Below are 12,694 nucleotides of genomic sequence, written 5' to 3'. Positions count from 1 at the left end.
CTAAAAGAGAGTGCACTTTTGTATGCTTGACCAGTCGGCTAAGGAGGCCATCGGTTGAATAAACAGAATAAATAAATAAATTCAGGTTAACAAGAATGATCCAAATTATGACAAATTTCTTTATCTATTTTCTCTTTCATCGGAGGAAAGTCAGCGATTTAAATATTAAAATGGAATGCTATACGATACCACGTTACAGCAATTCAGCAGGATAAGTGTAAGTCTGAATTAACGAAATGTACAGATGCAAATCATTCTTATTGCCATAGATATTGTGCAGTTATAATCTTCTTTCTGATCGAATGTCTTATTTTACGAAAGAAGTTATTCATATTTTCCCGAAGACTTTATATAGAGCGTTAAAAAAAAACAAGTTTCTCTTATAGTTTAATCCTTTCCATCGATTCTGCCTCAGTGAACTACAACCACACTCCGTCGGTACCACTCTCGTAGATTTAGATTATCTTTCATATAAAATGAGTCATTATTAAGTTCTTTCTCAACAGATTTTCTCCGAAAATCTTTCCATGTTTCATTCTTGCCATTTTTCTATTCGTGTATTCACGGTATAGCAGCACTGCACGCGATCAACTTCTCGATTTGATTTCGTCAATCGTGATGTGTTCAAGTAAATTTTTAAGAAATTCCGAAAGCAGAAAAAATTACTTTAGTTCAATCTTTCATTACGACGTAAAACAATGGTGTGCGCTGAAAAGAAATCAAATGGAGTTATCAAAATTCAGGAAGTGATTTTGTTATTACAAAATCACTTCCAGAATATAACTTCCAGCTCTTTGCAATTTAAACGACCATCATGCTAGCTCAGAGGAAGCGCTCACAAAGTTTATAACAGAGGGCCTACAATGCGCACTGCTATGTATACGAGGGCACTCAACAAGTCATCAACCTTTGTAATATATAAACAACACAGACTGTTCTCTCTCTCTCTCTGTGTGTGTGTGTGTGTGTGTGTGTGTGTGTGTGTGTGTGTGTGTGTGTGTGTGTGTGTGTGTGTGTGTGTGTGTGTGTGTGTGTGTGTGTGTGTGTGTGTGTGTGTGTGTGTGTCAGCTTCCTTAACTACTCTGAGGCCGTCATAACTCGAAAATCAATTATCACAATTTCTCCAGATTTCTAGAGAAAATAATCTCTTGGGAGCCTGGATGACTTTACTCCTGGAATCTGCAATCTCTCAGAGAAGCAATTTCTTTATGGGACTTATATACAGGAGCAGGGCCATAAATTTTTGAGAAAGCAGCATAGGCATCTCTAGTGATTATTTTATTTTGCAGCATGTATTCTATCAAAAGAATTTCTTCCATAACCCAAAAATGGTAGCTACGACCTTCCCAGCAAAGGACTGAGTCCTGAATTTTTGGGATGTGGTGATCTATGGTGTTTTCATTGCATGGAATTTTTTTTTTTTTTTTTTTATCCTAATGTTTATCCCACGTTTCATCAACAGTTACATTTCTTCGAAGTAACCCTTGTCTTGTGGATTGCATGATCTACATGTAAAATTTCCTCACAAATTCGATCCCTGCACTAGTTCCGATTTCTTGGCACCCACTGAGAACTTACCTTTAACATGGCCAAGTGCAAATGGCGAATAGTCAGTACCGATTCCTCAAAAATATTACATTCTCTGAAAGCAAAGAAGATAAAGTAACTGCTTTACGTCTATTTTGCATAACCAAACCAACGGAGTTGTTACTTCCGTTGGTCACCCAGAGCAGGGGTGTCTCCTGCGGATTCTCGACCTTATTTAAACAATTATGCCAAAAATTTTATCTGATTCAAAAGGGACAGAATCAGCAAATACAGCTTTCATACTTCATGAATAAATTTAGGTTGATTTCTTTCTTTTTTGCAAAAATTTGATGATGGTACAATGCTCCAATTTTGTGACATCCACGTATTCCTTATATTCCTGATGGCTATTTTAAATCTCTTCTGTCCTATACTTCAAGGTATTCAGCTATTCTGTTAGAATATGTGCAGAGGATGAAAGAGCATAACTGCATGAAAATGATATATCCAAGTGAAGGTACAGAGTACACAAATAATAACATTTAAACTTGAACTATATATATATATATATATATATATATGACATTTTTGACTGAAACACTGAAGAGCTCACGATGAAAAACCTTACTTCCCCCCACCCCTTACAACCTCGGCTGAAAAGAGCGGTAAAGAGACCAATCTTAATGATTGGGCGGTACAACAATATGTTTTGCTGTATACTGCCTGCGTTAGACCACAGGTCCTCAGTGAGACAACTGGACAAATGTCAGCACCAGTACAGTGCACAGAACAGTGCGTGACATGGGGAACCACGGTGGTACAGCCGTCCACAAGCCACTAATCACTCCATCTAATGCCAGACGCCGTCTAGCTTGGCGTAAGGCCAGAAGTTCTTGAACTGCAGACCAGTCGAAAGCTGCACTTTGGAGTGACGATGCCCGGAAAAAAATTACCTGACAGAGTGTATTATGCCGACAATGTAGTTTGGTAGAGGCAGCATGGACCTCTGTTATTATGTAATATACATATTGGGATGAGATGCCCAAAGGCACTAGAAATGTACCGAACTGTCATTCATCGATCACTCATCAATGCCGCATGCACACTGTGAGGATCTTCTGTCGTGATGGATGTTGCAGGTCTTGAACAGCGTGGGTCATCTTTCAGGCTCTCTCCATCGTTTAAATTCTACTGACCACTTCTTAACCATAAAATAGGAACGGGTGTCCTCCCCCAATGTTGTAACTATATTCTCGTGAATTGCCTTTGGCATTAATCCTTCCCCCCCCCCAAATACTGTATGACTGAACGGTGATTGATTTTGTCCATCTTTCTTCATCCACAGTACTCTGTTGACTTCAGAAACCGCAATTAAAAAAATGACTTTACTGAAACTGCATGAAACCTGGTTGGTTACTTTTGAAATATACATATTTGGATGAGATGCCCAAAGGCACTAGAAATGTACCGAACTGTACATTTCTAGTGCCTTATACATTATGTACAGAAAATTTTAACACTATACCACTACTCTTTCATACTCAGGCCACGAATTTTTCAAACACTCATATATAATTTATTGTGTGTGTGTGTGTGTGTGTGTGTGAGAGAGAGAGAGAGAGAGAGAGAGAGCGGATCGATTTGCTTGTGCGAGCTGAAATAGAAGGAAAAACTTATTACAGGGAAAACCTACTCCCTCTGCCTGAGTTCGACTAACTACTGCCCAAACTGAAGAGGGTATGAAACTATTCCTCTAGTCTCTGATGAGATTCGAACCTGGACTTCTCCTAAAGAATGAGAAGTGACCAAATCACTGTACTGTTACGGAAGGCAATGATGCAAATCACCTCATACTAATTTAGTAAATGGTTACAACAACCCTGTTAATTGTTATAGTTTGTTCTTTTAATGATTTGTTTTGAAGATTAACTACGAAGTTTGGTGTCTTCGCTCCATACCAAATAAATAGAAACATCTCCACCGTAAACAGGATTTAAGTCAGAAGCCTGAATGAAAGGAATGATACACCGTGAAAAGCATGGAGCTGAAACTAAACGGATACCCATAAAGGTACGTAAAGCTATCCTTCCTCGAAAGTAAAAGAAAGCAACGCACATTATAAACGTTAAGTAGACGGCAACTCCACGACGAGGCAAGGCAAGGTGGCATCGGTTACTTCGCTGTAATTTCTTTCAAGATCCTCACTTGACGATGCACATCGATTTCCTTTACTACTGTATCCTAATGACGCAGTATCGCAGTCCGTTTTTATAGGCCAGTTCCATAAGAGATCGTTTTACTGTCTCGTAAAAAGAGAAAGGAATCGTCCCGTGATAATTAGGCCGTAATGTCTGCTGATTACAGACCAATTTCGCTAATCTATTCCAAAAACGGAGGAATTACTTTGGGCCACATAATGGCACGAGCCGGAGAGATGATTATAGTTTAATTGTTCGATACGCAAATTAAGTAGCCTTTCGCATCTCGAGCAATGTTACCAATGCGACACCTTTTAAGATTTTTACCACCGGTGATTTTCTTTTTGTTTTCTCCTTTCGGTTTTAATTTTAGATTGCATCGTAACCCATGGGGTTTTTCTTTATTTCTTCTTATTCGCAGGAAAGGGAGAAAAAAGCCATTTGACATGGAACTCAGGAAGACAGATTACAGTTTAATTCTAGTAGCCAGATCAAAAGAATTGAAGCCGCTTATTGTAAGCCATTAGGCTAACGTTTTAACTTATTTATTTTTCAATCAGTCACGCTCGCATTTAATGAGATGTTAAAATATTAAATATGGCGATGGGATAAAAAAAAAAAAAACACTTTCAAAATTTCTCTTAAGACATATCGGAAATATTTGTTGCAAACAAGTACATGTGTGAATGAAAATACAGTTTATATCTAAGAGCCAAAAAACTTATCACAACATCTCAGAAGTTTCTATCTGTCAATCATCTCATTAATGGGATTAAAAATAAAACTACAGCTAATAAACGAAACGAGATAATATATATCTACTAGATATCCATGAATTATCCTGCCAAGCAAGAATGACGTTCTCATCTTTTTCAAAGCACTAATTTCAAACGTTATTAAATTGTGGTCCTCACTGAATTAATTAAGAGTAGTCAAATCCGCGCAACTGTAGAGCGGATCTGACTCTGGATCTCCGAAAGTCTTGTTCACTAAGGTTTCCTAGCCCTCCCGTTAATTAATTAATTAATTATTGCAAATTGCACTACCCAAGATGGCTATCAATTAGAGGGTGCCCGTTATAATGCACAAAAATATATAAAATATAAAACATAATTATAATTATTTATGCAAATATTTTGCATAAGTATAATTCTAGAGACTTCAGTTATTATTATTATTATCCCATAGTTGAGCATAGAAATCATTTTCTTGGATTTACTTTTTCTTATTTTACTTATCAGAACAAAATTTATGGGGATTTTAGTTTGAGAGATTTATACAACTAGATTGTATTCGAAGGGAAAAGCCTCATTAATACGACCTGATTATGAAGTTTTCAATGTACATTTGTACGTATCCGTCTAGAAATATTCAAATGCATCAAAAGTGTAGTTGTTGCACACCAGATTGTCCGATGACGTTGAGTATAAGTTTGTCTGATGATCATTTTAGAAACGACGTCAGGGGATGACTGGCACCTCCTGATCCAATTCTCCTGTACTTTCAGTTAATATGATCGCAGGGTTCGTTTGTCTAAGCAGTGTCCCTGGTCCGCAATACCTAATATTTTTTTTTCTCTCCAATCCTTTTCTTTTTCTTCATTTGTTTACTTACAGTTAATATGCTCATAAACTTTGTCTTGGTCGTGCTAACGCCACCTTGAACTGCTTCAATTCTCATTATCTTCTTAATTCCACTACCAAAATTGGAAATTACGATCTACATCACTCATATCAATTATTATTTTAAGCCATTTCTATTAATTTATCTAACATGAATTCTCAAAATAATAAAATACATACAGTGTGTGTGTGTGGGTGTGTGAGTGTGAGTGTGAGAGAGAGAGAGAGAAGCGGTTAAGCCTAGCTCAAGTATAAATACTTGGCATCGGTGTCTCCAGGTGCAATATTTAAATAAATAAAAAAAATAAATAATAAATAAATTAATTAATTAAAAAATGTGTGTGTGCCAAGCACGCTAGCGGAAGTTAAGTTAAATTTCTTTAGGCGAACATTTATCACTTGACGGAGGGTTCCCGTATTGACCGTATGAATACCGCAGGCGACGAATCTGTATGAATGGGAGCCTCGGAGATATGACACATTCCGTTACCAAATCTAGTTTGGGCAAGTGCTGTGGCATCGGATGATATTTAAAACCATTTGACTTCGATAGAACTGGAATCGCTTTGTTCTTGAGACAGCTGTTACAGGCCGACATTTGACTTACATCTTCATTTTGAAAGGCTGTTTGAAAAAGAGCGTGAACTCGAACTACTACAATCTTCACATTGTTCTTGAACCAAAACCGATCACACACGGAACAGGCTGAATCGAAATCATTATCCAGGAATGTACGTTTAAACTGTGCGTGGATGCTTTGGTGTTTCTTAAAATCCTGTTGCTTACGTCAGCTACGTGTTGAACGATTTGATATCAACTTCCATGACTCCTTCCAAATTCACTTCTAACATTTCTGGGAAGATGTAAGGCTCTCAAGATGTGGATAGACCTTCTCCGGCTTCTTTGTTCAACTCAATCGCATGATGTATTTTCTTACACTGTCGAAATAGCTTAGATCTCTACTCTATACTCAATGTTTCTGTAGTTGAATTGCATGTATACGTGCTCTATACGCCTTATAACGCTCACCATTAGTCTTCGACGTGTTGAATTATAAATTTTTTTTCCGTCGAATTTTTTTATTAAATATTATTATTATTATTATTAACAGCTACAAAACAACAAACAAACGTGCCTGAGGGTGCAGCTACAAAGAATTGTTACACGGCTTCAAAGCAGAAGCTTGGAGTATATATTTCCCAAAGTAAAGCAAAAAAAGTAAATGTACAGATAAAATAAAACTAAATAAATAAAAGTAGGACTCATTCGTCCTATTTAAGTGAACTGGTAGGAGTAAGGCAGAGAACTGGTATTTCTTCACAAACATTACACAATCAGAGTCTTAGAACTTAAAAGAAGAGTCCATTTTAAGTCAGGTACCGGATGAGGTTAGCAATTTCAGTTGCCTCTTGAAGTGTCCGGGGGTGTGAAATATCTCAATATTTGCTTTGTTCATTGATCTTGCAGTCCTGTTGTAGAAGTTGTAGTATCCATAATTTGTTCTCGCATAGGACGGTTTCAGCAGTGGATGGTTTCTTAACGCTCTTGTCGGGGCTTTGAAATTTATTTGTGAGACGAGATGAGGGCAATTCAGGGTACCATTTAACAGCTGGTTAAGAAGGAGTAAGTCGGCTTTATCTCTTCTTTTTTCCAGCGTTTCGAGTCCAAAGAATACACACCACTCTTGGTAGGATTTCTCATTGTATTCAAGGCCACTTTTAAAGCAAACGTATTGGATTGCTCTTTTTTGAATATTTTCAATTTCTAATTTTTGGTAAGCAACATGTGGGGACCAGACGTATGAGGCAAATTCTAGGGCTGGCCTAACATAGATTTTGTAAAGAAAGATGAAAAGTGCCAACTGATTCAAGTCTCGGTTAATTCTTTTCAGGAAACCTAGTTTTTTGCTAGCTGCCTTCACAATGTAAATACGGTGGAGAATGGCGCAATCAGTAGGAGCACTGATTGGGGCTTGCATCGCTCGTGCCTGGTACGGAGTGGTACAAGAGTGTGTGTGTGTGTGGGGGGGGGGGAATGAATCATTTCATGTCGCATTTTCTTTGCAATTTTTGTCAATCGACCGACGCATTGCACATGTACGTGTGGTATACGCCTTACACCGCTCACTACAGTGGAGCTCCACTGTACGATCAAATCACTTTACGATGGCCACTCCATAACAAAATACCGTTCACTATACGATATGTAGTATCGTATGCGCCGGTCATTGTGATCACGTTTACGAAGTGAATTTTAATTCTATTAACGGTGATTATAATAAGCGAAGTAGGAATATTATCGACAGGTTATAAAAGTAAAGAATAAAGCACAGATTTACATTTTATTACCTTACTAATTACCAAAATTAAATGATACTTGAAAATCGGAAGAATATTTTCCACAGATTAACAAAATAAAAATAAAAAAATTAAAAAAAAAAAAAATGGCAAAAATTGAATTACACCGAATATTTCCACATAGTTACCATCCCAATTACTAACCGGGCCGAACGCTGCTTAATTTCGATGATCACACAAGAATCGGCGCATTTAACCTAGTACGATAATTGACTGTTTTATGTGCCTGTAATGCTTTTACTTATGGCAACGTCGCATTTTTGTAGTGTTTTTTTTTTTTGTCAGTCCACGAACGCAAGTTGCTCCCATCTGAAAACTGCCTGGAACGCGCCTAATAAAGTTTCACTTCAAAAAGCACTGGTTTCAAAATACCTTTGTAATAAATACTATTATTAAAAACAACGAATTAAAATCGGCCAATCAATCTTTATCGCAGCTTTAAAATCCAACAAGGCACAGAACACACTGCAATATTCTTTCACCGCCATCGATGATTCATATCAAGGTATAGAAACCGTACGGAAAAAGTCCACATCAAGTTCTTGCGCATCGTTAGTCAATAAGTGAACAACTGGTTATACACTAAGGTATACTTGGGATTTTATTTTATAAAGCACATATATGAGACGAAACCACTTAATTTTGTATTAGGAATACAAAATTTAAAAAATATGTATGTGAATACAAATTTAACTTAATTCATAATTAATTTTAAAAAATATATATGAATTAAGTTAACACAAAAATACTTATTACGGTTTTTTAAATTTTATTACAAAAAATATGTACACGTAATATTAAGACTACATATATATATATATATATATATTTTTTTTTTTTTTTCTATATTTAGAGTAGCACTTTTTTTTAGCAGTTCTAGCAACACAAAATCCGACAACAAAAAAAGAAATACAGCAAAGCGTCTCACCTGTTATTATGTTCCTGACCCAAGCGGGAGACTGTTAAGAAGTGAAAGGTTTCCCCCGCCATTAACTAATTAGCAGTAGTAAGTAGCATATCCACCGATAATGGGGGCGTAAATTGGTTGAAGGAGCTGGATGGGTTACAGCCGAGACGTGTTCTAGCACGGACATTAGAGCAGGTGGACGTATCGCTGAGCTGGTAATCATCAATCAATCACTTGACGTCTTCTCAAAGTTTTAAACTGTAATTTCAGGTGTCAACTTCACGTGAAAGGTAGTTAATTAATTACTGCGAAATCCCCACAGGTAAAAGATAAGACTTTTTAGTGTTCCTTCCTATATTGAATTAACGCAATTGAATTGTACGGCAAGCCAGCGATACTGCATGGGTGTCAAAAGTTATATAAGTTCGTAGCACTACTCTTCATTAGTTAAATGGGAACTTGTTTAGGAAAAATGCACTTATTTGATGGCTTGCTTTATGTATAAATTCTAAAAGCAAAGATAACACGAATCGAAGTTCACAGAATGGATTTCGATCAATATTCACACTCATTTATTAATTTTCGCTAGAAATAAAACTACCAGTCTCAACTGTTTTACTCATCTCAACGATATTACTTATTTTCAGATTCTAGTATATTTATTATTATTTATTCATGTAAGTCTTATGTGCCGTAAAGCTACTTACACGCAGCATAAGATTCATAAACAAGATTCACCCCTTTGACAGCTAGTACGCTAGAGGGGAAATTAGTGGATTATAACATAATAAATAAAATCAATTTAGATACACACTAGTTCGACATACCGATCCACTACTTGCACTTTTTTCTTGGCACTATGCAGTTACCCATTAAGATAACTGCGAGTGAGGCACTCGCAGTGACAAGACTTGTCACATTTATTAAATTTTGTCTTACAAAGAGTATGAACCACCTCTGACATTCGCAATCTCTCCTCTAGGTTAGTGTTTCTTAACCTGTGGTCAGCAGACTACTGATGGTACTCGTATACCCAGTAGGTGGTCCGTGCATTTAACCAAAGATCTTTAAATTTATTTTATTATTCACAAAACAGAAGCCCAATGTTATTGATTTTTTAAAGCCGACAGTTTCCGTTGTCAATATCTGTTCGAATTCATGTTAATATTTCCATAACATATTAACATAATTTCTATTAATTAATAAAATCAAAGATGTCAAGATGGTCTAGTAAAATTTTAAAGGTTAAGAATAATCACTGCTCCAAGGTAATAACGGCTTTCGTAGTTTCCTCCCTTCCAACGCTTTCCAAATGGTGTCTATACAATTTCTGTGACTGCAGTGTCGAAAATTTCTCCCAAAGAAATTATACATCTGTAACACTGCAATCTCCAAAAACCTCTTTCAAAAGGATTAACTGAAACTCTCTCCATACGGCAAAAACTTATGCAAGATTTTTGTGGCATTAGCGAGGATGATTGTTATTGTAGCCAAAAAGTCAACTTCACTCACAACTCTGTACTTGCATGACTACGCATCGCATAATTTTTCGGGATACAGTTAAAGCGAATCCAAAAAGATTAGCTGATGAGATGTACGCACCACTTCCCGTTATTTCTGACCTGTTAGAAATACTACGTGCCATTATACCGTATTTCGAATGTGCACAAAAAAGACGTATCAAGGAAACAGCCAAAAACGCATTTGCATTGATTCAAGGCGAGCAAAGAACACAATTCTAAATATATTTCAGAAACTTTCTCTCACCTGGAATCTTTAAACTTATCAATCGGGAAAACCACAAGTATTCAAACAATGGTAAATAATAATATTCGTCAATATTCTCGCACGGATAGTAAGTACAGGAAACTTTGCCAACATCTCTGTACTGTGTTTCTTTGAAGTCGCCGCCTCTGAAGTCTTCTACCGTCCTGTTGGTTGCCTAAAACCCGTTTAGGGTCACGGCTTTCAGATTTTTAGTTCGACAGCTGCGGCCAGATATGCACAGGTCAGCAACCTTTTAAGGATTGGTACACTCTGCTGGAAGCTCTGATGTTAATCTGTGTATATCTGAGATGAGTCGAGGGGACGGGTTCAAATGTGTAAGGAAAATACCTAAAAACGTAAGTAGAGTTATAAGGTTTTGAAAAGACTTTACGGTGTTTCACTGGAACACACGCAAGCCTGTCTTTCTGGAAACTTTCGTCGCAACGGTGCTAAAAACGTTCTTAATATTTGTATAATCCCTATACTCATCCTATATATAACTCTGGGAAAATGATGATAAAAAAAATAAAATAATTCAAAGGACAAACAATCCCAATAAAAATCTGTCTATATTTAGGAAGGTACAAAAATCAAGATTTTTTTTTATCGCCACCATCAATTAACGCTGGGCTTGTTTTCTTCTCTTTTTTTTTCCCGAGATCGATTTCACAGGTATAGCACCATCACTGCACAGTCAACCAAATTAGATATAATTACAATATAAAACAATAAATTGGGAAATATTTAAATAAACTAAACTTCTCTAGTGAGCCCTCGAAACTATTTCGCGATCTTTTCGAAAGTTGCGATTAGCAGGTTATGCACTTGTACCAAGCACCGATAGGAAATTTACTACAATCCACATAGTTACTCTAGATGTCTAGAACAAAAAGAGCAATCATTATCCATATAATGGTATTTTTGCTGTAATCCATTATACTATATGTGAGCTAATATCATCAACCATCTTCGGTCACCTAGTCTATTTATAAGCAGAAAGTGAGGAAGAGCAACCCTCTATAATTAATCACTTCGAAATTCCCCCTCCTCTGATAACCGATAGTACTGCGAGAAACAAAGTCCCAGACAAATCCTTTGGTGGCAACCCTGATCCTTCTCTTGTGCACTGACCGTGTGACAAATGAATAGCTGTCCGAGCGTCTTTAGCGAAACGTTCATTAAAACTGACCTATTCCTAAGGACAAGATAAATATTTCTTGAGAAACTGCAGCACAGTGTTCAGGGCAAGTTTATTAAAAGGGATAAGAAAGAAACCTACTAATGATTTCTTGAGTCAGGTTCGATAATCAGTTACAATAAATGGATATCCGCTCATAGATGTCCACATGGGGTCCAAAACTCATTTCGGGCAAATAAAATATCGCTTTAGTGGCTTGACTCGCAGAGATAAAATAGCGCGGACGACAGAAACAGGCACAGCCTGTACATATATATAAAAAATTAACTGCGCAAAGGGAATTCAGAGAGATCGTTAGGATCATAAAAACAAATAAATAGAGGACAAAAAATCCTTTTTTGTGTCAACAAATAATTAACTTCATACGTTGGTCCCCACTCCCTTATTACTTGGGAAAACTGAAAATGAAGGAATGGGATAGGAGAGGAGGGGACTTGAAAATTGACAATTTCGAAAGTATAGTATCTCCAAAGTTCTGGTTCAGATTATAAATCATTATCTATATTTAGTTTTGATTACAACAGTTGAATTTGAGTTATTAAGTGTAACAACATCGTGTTACACTAAACCACTGTGGATTTCATAAGAATAGCATAAGTTACTATCATGCTCGCATATAAGATCTTTATTGCAAAAACATTAACGAATTAAAACTAAACGTGGAAAATGAAAAGCCAAGGCACACATTGAGATATCTGGCTTTAGTGGTATACAGTGATGGACTTAACATCGTACATCAGATGGCAAAGAGGTTTACCAGCGTACTGGGAATACTGTAGCCAGATTAAGCCTGATTTACAGGGGTATGGCTGTGTCATGGATCAACTTTTAAATCAACTGGTTGTGAGCTATGAGCAACCTCTCTTCTGTAGACTTTTTACCTAGCAAATCTATAAAAGTCGCAATCGAGAGCTTAGACTGCAGGTAGCATCTGTGTTGGGGGAAACTTCTCAGGAGCTGAAGGCGTTGCTTGCTAGCTCGGAAGGCGAGTTTCGACCGAACAGCTGGCTGCGATTTCCTTCAATCTTCAATCAGTGGTTTCCCAAGCATCAGTAGAATTCAGATCACCAATGAGCATTTTAATGGTCGCGACTAGCCGGGCATTATGAAATTTGACA

At 36.9% G+C, this 12,694-nt stretch overlaps 1 long non-coding RNA gene across 1 annotated transcript in view; it reads right to left on the bottom strand.

Moving 5' to 3' along the window:
- The window catches only part of LOC150083359 (uncharacterized), a 374,752-nt gene that overhangs the window by 97,390 nt on the left and 264,668 nt on the right, over window positions 1–12,694 (bottom strand). The window lies entirely within an intron of this gene.

This window comes from Mastigoproctus giganteus, chromosome 7 (assembly GCF_048544385.1).
Source record: "Mastigoproctus giganteus isolate SK-2022 chromosome 7, ASM4854438v1, whole genome shotgun sequence".
Taxonomy (NCBI): Eukaryota; Metazoa; Arthropoda; class Arachnida; order Uropygi; family Thelyphonidae; genus Mastigoproctus; species Mastigoproctus giganteus.
Note: the sequence above shows the minus strand (reverse complement) of the source record. Positions and strands in the feature narration are given on the sequence as shown.